Source organism: Oryzias melastigma, linkage group LG11, assembly GCF_002922805.2.
Source record: "Oryzias melastigma strain HK-1 linkage group LG11, ASM292280v2, whole genome shotgun sequence".
Lineage (NCBI taxonomy): Eukaryota > Metazoa > Chordata > Actinopteri > Beloniformes > Adrianichthyidae > Oryzias > Oryzias melastigma.
This window is the reverse complement of record NC_050522.1, coordinates 24,399,824-24,411,248: the sequence shown is the minus strand read 5'-3', so window position 1 is coordinate 24,411,248 and position 11,425 is coordinate 24,399,824. Positions and strand designations below refer to the sequence as shown.

The window sequence follows — 11,425 nt, the reverse complement described above, 5'->3', positions numbered from 1 at the left end:
GATTAAAATTAGCTAAAAAAAAAAAAAGAGCTATGTCGGAATTCCCCCGTACTTCCCATTTAGTGCGTTCACTATTTTCTAGTGCTGTCCGAATCTTCAGCTTTGTCGGAATTCCCCCTAACTACTAAAAACCTATATAGTGCGCTATATTTTAAAGGTAATTCTGACCCTTTTTTTCGCTTTTCTAAACACCGGATATGACGTCATCAATTTCACGAAGTGAAAATCGAAGAAAAACGAAGATTTCACGACGTTTATTCGTGACTCCACTGTGTTCTGGTGGTGAAAATTCTGACGGTTTGTTCAAATATTACATTTAAACAAGCTTTTTTTGTTCAAAATTGTCCGACCGCAATGCATTGTGGTCTATATCTTCTTGTCCGCTTCTTCCCTGTCGGGGTCGCAGGGGTGCCGGAGCCTATCTGAGGGGCGAAGGCGGGGTTCACCCTGGACAGGTCGCCAGTCTGTCGCAGTTCGCTAATCTAGTGAGCATCGATGGATGCTAGCTTTTCGTAAAGACTTCTGGGAAATTTTGAGTGCACTCGAATTTTGGAATTTGTAGATTCGGAAAGAACTATATAGTGATTGGGGGGGGATTCGGACACAACCTACAATTCCAATAAAAGTAGGCGGAGCCAGCTGGATTCCAGTACTGCTGATGGCCCCCACGTCCAATCCTCTAAACGTTTGACAGACTTTGTGTAGCCTGCTTACTATTTGTAGGGGTGTGGCCTTCCAACAAGCCCAGTCCTGATTGGTGGAAGTGGTTCGCTGATCAAAACGACCCAGACAAACACGTCTCACTGACTAAGGCTATGTCCGAATTCCCACCCTAACCACTAAAAACGTTTCCAGTTCTCTGGATTTTAAAAACATTTTTTTTCCCAATCCGTGGATATGACATCACCGATTTTATAAAGTGAAAGTCTAAAAAATACGAACATTTTACGACGTCGTGTTTATGACTTTACTGTGTTCTGATGATGGTGAATTGGTAAAAAATTAAATTTAAACACATTTTTTTACAAAGATTGTTCAAAGGGAATGCATTGTGGTCTATAGTAACTAATCTAGTGACCATCGATGCACACTGTTTTTTTGCAAAGACTTTTGGGTAATTTCTAGGGAACTCGATTTGTAATTGTAGGTTATGTCCGAATTCTCCCTACTCACTATATAGTGTGTTCACTATTTTCCAGTGATGTCTGAATCTTCAATTCCAACATTGAGTGCACTAGAAATTTCCCAGAGGTCTTTGCGAAAAACTAGCGTGCATCGATGTTCACAAGATTAGCAAATATAGACCACGATGCATTGCAGTCAAACAATTCTGAAGAAAAAAAACGTGTTTAAATGTGATTTTCGACTAAACCATCCACAGTTTCATCATTAAAACATTAGAGTCATAAATAAACGTTGTGAAATGTTCGTATTGATTTGATTTTGACCTCTGGAAATTGGTGACATGATATCCATTGTATAGAAATATGAAAGAAAAATAGCGTACATCGTGTCCGAATGTAGTTCTGTACAACATAGTTTTTAGTAGTTAGGGATTAGGGTAGGAACTCAGACATAGCATGTGTCCACAAATTCAGTTGATGACATCATCAATAGTCGCCGGTCATCTTTGTCACCACAAACAATACATGACATCCATTTTATGCAGTGGTGGAACAATAAAATGTTTCACAGGGGGGTGGAAGTGGCAAATGAAAAAAAAAAGTGATTTATTAATTCAGTTATTTTGTCTGTGTGCCTTACAGCATTCACACGAGTGATTCTCTTGCTCCTTTCAGCACATTTTTCAGCTCACAGAAACTCAATCGCACTTTCACCGAAATTCAGGAAATTACTCAAATTATTCAAAAACTTAGTAGACTTTGAAACTTGTGAACTTCTGCATATTTTCAGCTAGAGACAATTCAAACTTCAAAATGTTCAGCAGCTACTACGTTTTCTAGAGTAATTTGGAGTTTAGCTTTATTTTAGCAATATGCTAGCCGTTTGACTAATTTAGACATTTTTTCATTTTTTAGGCTAATTTTGACTTTAGCTAATATTTTGAACAATTTTCCAGTTGTTTTTAGCAAAATTAGACATTTTTTTTCCAGTTTTTTAGGGTAATTTGAAATTTTGCTAATATTTTAGCAATATGCTAGCTGTTTTGGCTAATTTCGACATTTTTCCAGTTTTTCAGGATAATTTGAAGTTTAGCTAATACTTTAGTAATATGCTAGCTGTTTTGGAAAAATAAACGTTTTCCCAGTTTTTTTGGCTAATTTGGCATTTAGCTAATATTTTATTAAGCTTTAGGCTTCAGCATTTTCAGCTATCAGCTTTAGCATTTTTAGCTAGCAATCAGGTTCAGTATTTATGCATTTCTGTGCTTCAGTACAATAGAGTATGAGGGCCAGTTTACAAGCAAAAAAAAAATGTTTTCAAATTACAACTTTAAAGTTTTAAATTGAGATTCTAAGATGTAAATTTCTGACTTTAAATCTTATTATATTATTATTATGACCTTAATACTCCATCGTACTTTGGAGTACGTCCACGTGAAGAAATTCGTTTTCCCTTAATCCCACAAGTGGGACGCGGATCTCTCTACTGGAGAAATAACCGTCCCCTTGAATAAAGTTAAGGGAACCGCTTCCACCAATCAGGAGTCAGCTTGTTGGAATGCCACACCCCTGATAATAAATATCAGGTTACACAAAAACTGTTAAATCAAAGGTTTTGATTGACAGGTTGGACGTGGCAGTACAAGCACCCAGTAGACTCCGCCTACTTTTAATTGAGGCACCTGATTGGTCAATTTATAACTCGGTATCAATGCAGAAAGACTGAGTGATAGCCGTTTGTTTCTCTAAGGAAGTCTGGGGGATTTTGGAGGTTACTTCCTGTTTGGAACGCCATGGGGGAAGGGTCACTCAGTCCAGTTCTCATATACAGCCATTAAAACTCAATTTAAAGGATCTTTAAGCTGAGTACTGCCCGATGAAATCAACGCATCGTCTGTTGGGCCGTACTTCCCTTCCAGAGAACGGGAAGGGAAGTACGGAGGGGGAACCAAATCTGACCCTCAGCTTGAACTGGAGGTGGAAAAACAAACAAAGCGTGTGACAGTGAACTGATGGTGAACCGTGACAGAGCGGCGTGAGGAACCAGCTCACTGAGCCACAAATGAGTAAAACAAACAAAAGGCTTTTCACACTGAAACTGGGATGATGAAATGTAAACTCTACGTACATTTGAGTAAAGTTCTTATTAACAAACTTTGTCAAGACGCCATTTTTGGAGAAAAACATTAAAGGACTGTTTTTAAAAGCAACTTGATAAATATTGTTTATCACCTGGATACAGTGGCGGACTGAGCCGTTTGGGGGCCCCAGACGAACAGAAACATGGGGCCCCCCTGTAGCGTTTGTATTATTTTGTTCTAGTGTTAAGCGTCAAATATATTCAATACTGGTCCACTTTTAGACAGCAATATCCTCAAATCACACTTGAATGTTAAATATGTGTATTTTATATATATTATTTTTAATTGAAAAAACATTAAATTTAACATACGCCAGCCTAAAACTCTGTATTTTCAATTTGAAAGACTATCTGGTTGCTTATTTGGTATCATTTCAATCAGCATAATCTCTCCTGTGTGACTCTAAGTTTATTTAGTCATTTTTCCACGTTATATTTACACAAAATCATGCAAAAACAGAAAATTCCGTCTGGAATAAAGGAATTCTTTCTGCTGTGGAAACCCCAAAAATGTTTAATGAACTGTTTTTACAACATAGAATGAAAGTTTTAGGTGTTATTTTTATTTATTTTTTTTAAAAACTACAAGAACAAATTTTTTTAGCGAACTAATTGACATGTTTTTGAATGAAAACACAAAAAAAATAATCCAGGCGAAATTTAGAGATTTCTTTGGGTCACATATAGAAACAGTTTCTGTTGATAGAGGAACATCAGTAAAGTTTGATCTACCTGTATTTCCTTTCAGGTGTTCTGCTCGGCTGGAGTCTGCACACAGGTGGAGGCGTGTCTGTCTACTCTGAGCTGCTTGCGGGACTTCCGCGGTCAACCACAGATTTTCCACAATTTTTAGACAATGCCATGTTGGTCCACATCCCAAAAATCTGTAATATGATTGATTTCCTCGTTGTTGGATATCTAACAGAAGACAGCTCTGTTAGGCTCCGCCCACCACAGCAGGTTTTATGCTTTCCAGCCGTCGATCGACATTCATCTTCTGCCTTATTTATTAAAATAAAAGATCCCTTCTGTCCAAAAACTACAAATAAAGGCTATTTTCTCTCTTTAATTCAATAAAATCTCAAGAATATTCAAATACGTTTGATCTTATGCTGATCTCACAGATGCACGTCGGCTCCAAAGAGTTAACTTTCAGGATCAGTCTGGTGCCATTTCTGTAATTTGGGGTGCTTTTATTAAATAATGATGGGTAAAAAAAATGTATTTTAGACACTTTTGTTAAGTGTTCAGCTCTGTAGGCGATCGCCTACCTTTGCCTAATGGCAAGTCCGGCCCTGGCTGGAAACTTCGACATTCCACCTATAAAGTTAGGTCGGAGCTGTGAGGGGCTGTAAGCTAGCGGGAGGGGGTGGGGTGTAAATAGAGAACTCTCAGCAAATGGGAGGAGCTTATTCAGATTTAGAGCTGAATTTCTGATACATTTCTGTGGAAACTTTGACCTAGAAAATGACAGATTTTTTTGATTTTGGCTATAAACGAGATAATTATAATTAAATCATCAGTGGGAACGATTTGAAAATAGGTCAAAAGTGAGTGGAATGTTAAAGACAAATCTTTTAAGAAATGATTGAATCTCTGAAAATTAAAGTATATTTGTCTTTTTCTCTGTTGCCCATCGACTTCTTCTTCTCTCTGCTCCTCATTTCCATCATCTTTTCCTCCGTTCTGCATAAACTCTTGCAGACGAATGTTCCCACAGCACGCCGCCGTCTCCACGCTGGACTCCTCGCTGACATCACGGCGGTGATTGGCGGCGCTCACGTCGAGGGGAGTTGTAACCCCGGTTTCTTTGTTCGATCAGATCAAAGGTTTCTCCCTCGCTCATTTAAGGGGTTTCTGACAAACTCCCAGCGGGACGGCGAGCACCTTCCAGTGAGGACGGACTTCTGTTTGGCCACTCTACCATAAACATTTGATTGGTGGAGCGCCGCCCTCACGGTTCTGCTTTGATTCGGCTCTCTGATCCCCACAAAGACCTGCTGGTTACCTTTCTTTAACCCCAATTACTCTGTTTGGCTTGGGGACAAATGTGGGAAATCTGTGATTCCAGACTTCCAGTGGAGAGGTCGTCTTCCAGCTGGGAAAGTGTCGGTTCGATTCCCAATTCCAACATGTCAGTGAGCATTCAGGAGAGCGTACGCCAACACTGTTGAGTTGGTACTGTAATGCAAATCGTTGTTTAAAAAAACCTTTATTCATAAAGCTCTTTTCTTACATCGTAGCACAAAGTGCTAAATACATATTCTTAACCTAAAGACCAAAAGTTAAACAAAAACTGTCACAAAAAACAATAAATAATAAATAAAATCCACCATTTCATGGTCATCTGGTGTAATAATGACAAATAATTGTGTTTCTTTTTATCACAGAAGTGCTGAAAGCATAATTGGATGAGTCACTTTAGGCACTTTAGTCAATAAAAAGAAATTATAGGTTATCAGCTTTGAAGAAAACTGAGAGCAAACAAAGAGGCTGAAGCCTGAGTGAAGCAAAAATGAAAACTTACCACGAGATGTCTGTTAGATAAACGTTAATCACAAAATTCTACATTCTGAGGAAACATTTCTACTGAAATCTACCTTCAGGTAAAAGGTCTCAGAAACTCACATCAGAGCAATAATTCAATATTATATACAACTTCCTGTGTGAATAGCATTTTCAACCAGAAGAATCAGAATAGCAACAACTTAATCTATTTTCTACAATCTTAAAAAATTAAAATCAAACATTTTAGACACAAATATTCCCTAAAGCGGATTAAATCTATTTAATCTGACCCCCTAAAAGGGATTAAATTATGTGACAAATTAGGATATGAAAAGGACGACTTCTAGTCACAAAAAAAATAAATAAATTGCAATTTATCCCGGACGAGCCCCCGATTTCTGCAACACTTTTGTCTGCTTTATTACCCTATTTTATTTTGGCTATTGCACACTATAAATACATTGAACTTCGTTAAAGTGCAGGAAATCATTCGCATTTATGTTTGTCATTTTTGTGTTTTCCGAGTCGGACGCTCATTTTTCCGATCTTTCCGACATGACATGAATGCAGCATTTCTCCAAGTTCCCTGAAGAACTTCAAACCATCGGTCCTATTGGCTCTAAAATCAGAACTAAAATCACATAGTTTTGAAATAAACCCTCCCACAATGTTCTGTTTCATAAATACATATTATTAATCAAAAATAAAACACGTTTTCATCTAGATTTTTATGTTATATCTCTGTCTAACGAGGTGGGTTACCGAACACCCCGTACACCTGCTCCTGGTCAGAACCCTTTGTGGGCCACAAGCCGAAACGTTTGCCCACCCCTGACACCCCTAAATACACAGCAAGTACCATGTTAGTACTGAGTAGATTCCATAAGAAGTACTGTAGTGTAAAAGGAAGTGTTACCAACGTGGTTAACGTTTCTAATGCGGCTAACGTGTAGCGTGTTACGAGTTCTGAATCTGGAGGTTCTGTGAAGTTAAAGTCTGACTGACTTAACTTTGACTCTTCAGTCTGAGTTAATCGGATCCTCCGGATTTTTAGGATTTCTGCGTCATAAAATCCCTGAAGTTGCGGCAGCTTTTGTGAAAAGTGGCTGACTGCACTCAATCTCCCATCAGCCCCAGCGTGCAGTCGGTTTGGATGTCTCCACACCTGATTCCCATCAGCTCATCAGCCACAGGACGTCTAAGCACCACTCAGACCTCACTCGGTACGAAGTATTGCCTCTTTCTGCCATACAAATGCATTTATTAATTTATTTTAAATGTAAAAAAAAGTTTAAATAACTTATTTTCAAAATAAAAGATGCTCAAACAGGATCATCTCAGTGAGATCCAACTGAACCCAGGAAGCTTACCTGCAAACATGGACTGGACCAACATAAACAGGAGAAAACTTAAACAAAATGGCGGTTCGCCCCACAGCTTCACTCAAATGAACAAACACTAAACAACAGAGTGAGAAATAAACACAAAACAACGCAAAAACTAACAACATCACAGGTGGAGACTGGCTGCAGTCCTGGGCTGGAGGTCCAAACGGTGCTTAAAGCATCAGCTGGTGTCCAATGGAGCCACGCCCTCCAGCGCCACACCTGAAAATACTAAACACAGAAGGACTCACAAAGATCCACTAAAAAGGAAAGAAGTCCCACTCTGACGGAAATACACAAAACAAAAGAGAAAAAATAAAATAAAATACGTCCACGGCCGTAACAAGGAGATGAAGTTCATAAAATACATCGGCACCTGAGGAAACCCCTCCCCCGAGCTGGCAGCAGCAGAGCTTCACTTTGTTTACAATCCTTAAGGCTTCAGGCTTTTTATTTTTTTCCCAGTTTGAGTTTGTGAGAGTTTTTGAGGGTGTTCATTTTTTCTGACTTTATGCTACAGCCCAATTGACATGAATTGGGGGCTAGTCCGGGATGAATTGTAATCTTTTCTTGAAATTGTACATTTTCTTACAATTTCTTTTTTTTTAAAAAGGAACAAAAATGTGTCCGAACCAGCTGTTCACTCCATCAAGTGATGATTTTCTTCATTTTGAGACAGAATGTCGTCGGACCTGCCCCCCCCCCAAGGTTTCTGGAACCACTGATCACTTAAAAGTTGCCCGTCGTTGCCGCACATCAAAGCTGCGCCTCGTAACGGTTGAGCGGGAAGACGCCGACCTGGAGTGCGGTTCTTTGTAGAACCCGTTAATCAAAGCCAACGAACATCTGAGGTTCTGTGAAGTTCAAAAACGGGAGAATTTGCTGCACGTCAGGTTTCACACTCCATCGGAGCCTCGTTCACCCGCCACTGTCAGAACTGAAGAGGACTCATAAATAATGTTCATCTCCACCTGTGTGTCTGCCAGCATCTGTAAGCAACTCCATCAAACAACACCAGCCGTCCGTCCGTTCGCGGGTCAGACCGCGACAGGTTCCGGACCAAAGTGCTGCAGGATTTTCCTCTCCGCCGGATCCGTGGCCTGTCAGAGGCGATGAGCGTTACTCCGAGTGTGAGGAGTCGATGCTCTTCTCGAAGGACTTGGATGGTGGAGCATCATCAGGAGGGGAAGTCCTGAAACGGCGCTCTGACCTTCTGCCCCTGATGTTTTCAGCAGACTCGGACACGAGGGACTCCGAGCTGTCAAAACAAATTGGAGACAGAACCCAGAGTGGTACAAGTCGTTCTCTTGTCGGTGAATTACGTTTTCCATCAGGAGGAATGTGTCACTGGAAATTTCTCTCAAATTATTTGGCTTCCTTCTATTGTTTCTGCTTCCACTTATCTTCCCCTCCTGAGACCCCACTTCTGCTCTGTGACACCATCAAATCATTCGGCGTTTCTGGTCCGGCTGTCGATTCACGCCGTCGAGTCGCAGCGTGCGAGTCAGTACTTCCTGTTTTGAAGCCAGGCTGCGCACGAGGACAGCTGGAGAGTCAACAGACAGAAATGTTACACATTAACCTCCTGATTTACCGCCGTTAACCTTCCGTCGGAGCTTTTTATCGCCGCCTTTGACCTTCATGATATCAGCCTCGTGTTTTCCAAAAAGTCTGAGCTCATTCTGGCTCCCTGGAACATTAACCTTTGTGCATGAAGGAAAACGCCGTTTGAGTCCTTCTGACTGTCATTACAGGGAGTCATGTTGGAGCAGAAAGAGGACAAATGTCAACAGTTTTTGAGCTTCAATCCCTTCAGGACGGAATTCGGTTCCAATTATATATAAAAACATCTTTGTTTTATTCAGTTTCAGCTGCTGATAAATTGAGTGGAGTCCTGGACGCTGCGAATGAACAACAGACGGCATAAAGGAGTGAACACTTTTGATCATTTTGGCGTATTTTGACGCATGTTTCTGGGAGGGACCTGGTTGTAGGCAAGATGGCGGAAGCTGAATCTGTGTATCTAAACTAATCTCAAGCGTGACTCTTACCACGACTGTAACTCAACCTTTAATGCCTCAAGGCCCGGATCTTATTGTATTATTATTATTTTGTTTATTATTTTATTTTTATCAATGACCCGATGTTATCTTGTGCTTACTTCTAACTTGTACAATTTTGACAAAATGTGTTTTTATAGAGAGTAAAATATTGAAAGTTATTTAAGGTTTAAATTGATTTATTCTGGAAGAATATTCTTGATTTTTTATTATTCATAATTATGTTAAAAAACAGTTTTAAAAATTGACATTCTGTTAGCTTTTTGGACGACTTTTGCATTTGCAAAGATTTTTTTGCTGTTTTGGAGTTTAGCTAATATTTCAGCTACATGCTTGCTATTTTAGCTAATTTTGGCTTTTTTAAAACATCTTTTTAGGCTGTTTTGGAGTTGAGTTATTTACACACTAGTGTTTTTTTGCTGCTTTGTTTTTTCATTTTTTAAGGATATTTTGAAATGAACCAATTTTTTCAGTAAAATGCTAGCTGTTTTGGCTAACCTATGCTTTTTTTGTTTGTTTTTAGGCTAATTTGGAATTTAGCTAATATTGCAGTTTTTTTTTAGGTTCAGTGTTTTTAGCCATTAATTTCAGCATCTTCAGCAGCCAAATTCAGCTTACAGCATTCACACTAGTATTACTAGTATTAACACGAGTAATTCAATATATCTAGTTCATAATTATGTTAAAAAGTTACGGTTATAAAGTTTTAAAAATGTAGTTTTAGAGTGTTCACTAAATCTTTATCCTGTTCGGGCTGAGACCTAAACTGTGTTTTGGATTGAAAACTCAATACATGAATCTTTGGCTCAAGCTAAACCAAACAATATGACATACAATATGAACATATAAGGAAAATGGGCGTGGTTTGCAAAAATCCTCCGTTGCTAAGGAAAACCAAAAATTTCCTTTTGTCGATTCTTTTAAAAATGACATAGATCTATTTGTCACACTGAAGCAACCAAAAAACAAAATGGTTGCTATGGCGATAAAACCAACAGAAAGCCGCCATTTTGAGAAAAACAAAATATTGTATGTGGCAGAGGGAGAGGGGGAGGGGCGTGTAGGGCCAGATATCGCCTGTGGGCTAATCAAATTTACTTTCTCATCTTTGTTAAATAAAATGTCAGTTTTTCCCTAGTAAAACCCTTCAAATTTCAAAATAAAAGTACCAAAAAGCAAAGCTACAACAACCCAAATCGCCCTTTTTTGCTACCAGATCTACTCCGTAACTCGCAGTAACTCCGTCTTAGCGAACATGACACCAACATTTCCAGAGATCCCTTCCCATCACAGATCGTTACTTTCCCTCTTTCCTTCACCTCGTTCCGAACACTGAAATAAACGGAGCTGCAGCCTCATTAGAATAGAGCTGAGTAATCTGAACAGACGCGACGTTGGTGTAAAAAAAACAACAGAAAAAGTGTCTGAAGCGGGACGGCGGGGGGAGGGAGGAGTTGTCATGGAGCCAGGTCTCTGTGGAAATGCGGCTGAAGCTGAGCTGCATTTATTTCACTGGAGACTTTACGGCTCATTTACGTTGCTGAAAGAAGAAAACATCGCAAAATGAGTTTATCAAATCTTTTTTTTTCATTTATATGACTTTAGTTCCCTTTTCATCTGTAACAACTTCTTCTTTTTTTTAATTCAAAGTGTCTGATGAGAAAAAGAAACTCCTCAAAATGTTGATCTTTTAATAGTTTTAGCAGGAAGTGTTCTTGAAAGTACCCAGAAGTTCTGCTTTTTTTTGCTCTGAGAGTCAAATTTATTTATGAAAACTGCAGATGAAGCTTATTATGGGATGTCTGAGCTCCAATATGGTCTTTCTAGAAGTGGAGGACATGTTACTGAATGCTGCTTGTTTGATTATGAAGGTAATTAGGATTTTATTCTTTTAATCTGTGCTAATGCTAACACTAGCATTAGCTTTGGCTATGAGACGTGAAGCTGTTGTTAAATGTTTCCTACATTTCCATTCTCACAAAATGATTGTAAACAGATCTAAAGTCAGACAATTCCAGCGTGTCTGACATTAAAGTCAAACTTCTTCCTGTTGTGATGTTTTCTCCTGCGGTCACTGAGCTGCTGTTAGCTCAGCCGAGGTTCTAACGTCGCTCCTCTTTGTTTTTGTTCATAACTGTGTCTGATCTGCAGGAAAATACAGGTAAAAATGATCAAATTCATTTAAAACTGTTGCCAAAAAAAATAGGA

General features: G+C 39.1%; 1 long non-coding RNA gene across 1 annotated transcript in view; it reads left to right on the top strand.

The window, feature by feature from the left end:
• Positions 1 to 6,140, top strand: part of LOC112162701 — a 41,357-nt gene extending 35,217 nt beyond the window's left edge. Inside the window, exon 5 of the long non-coding RNA XR_002922134.2 lies at positions 4,013 to 6,140. This is a non-coding gene — a long non-coding RNA (uncharacterized LOC112162701). The remainder of the gene's footprint in view (positions 1 to 4,012) is intronic.
• The last annotated feature ends 5,285 nt before the right edge of the window (positions 6,141 to 11,425 follow it).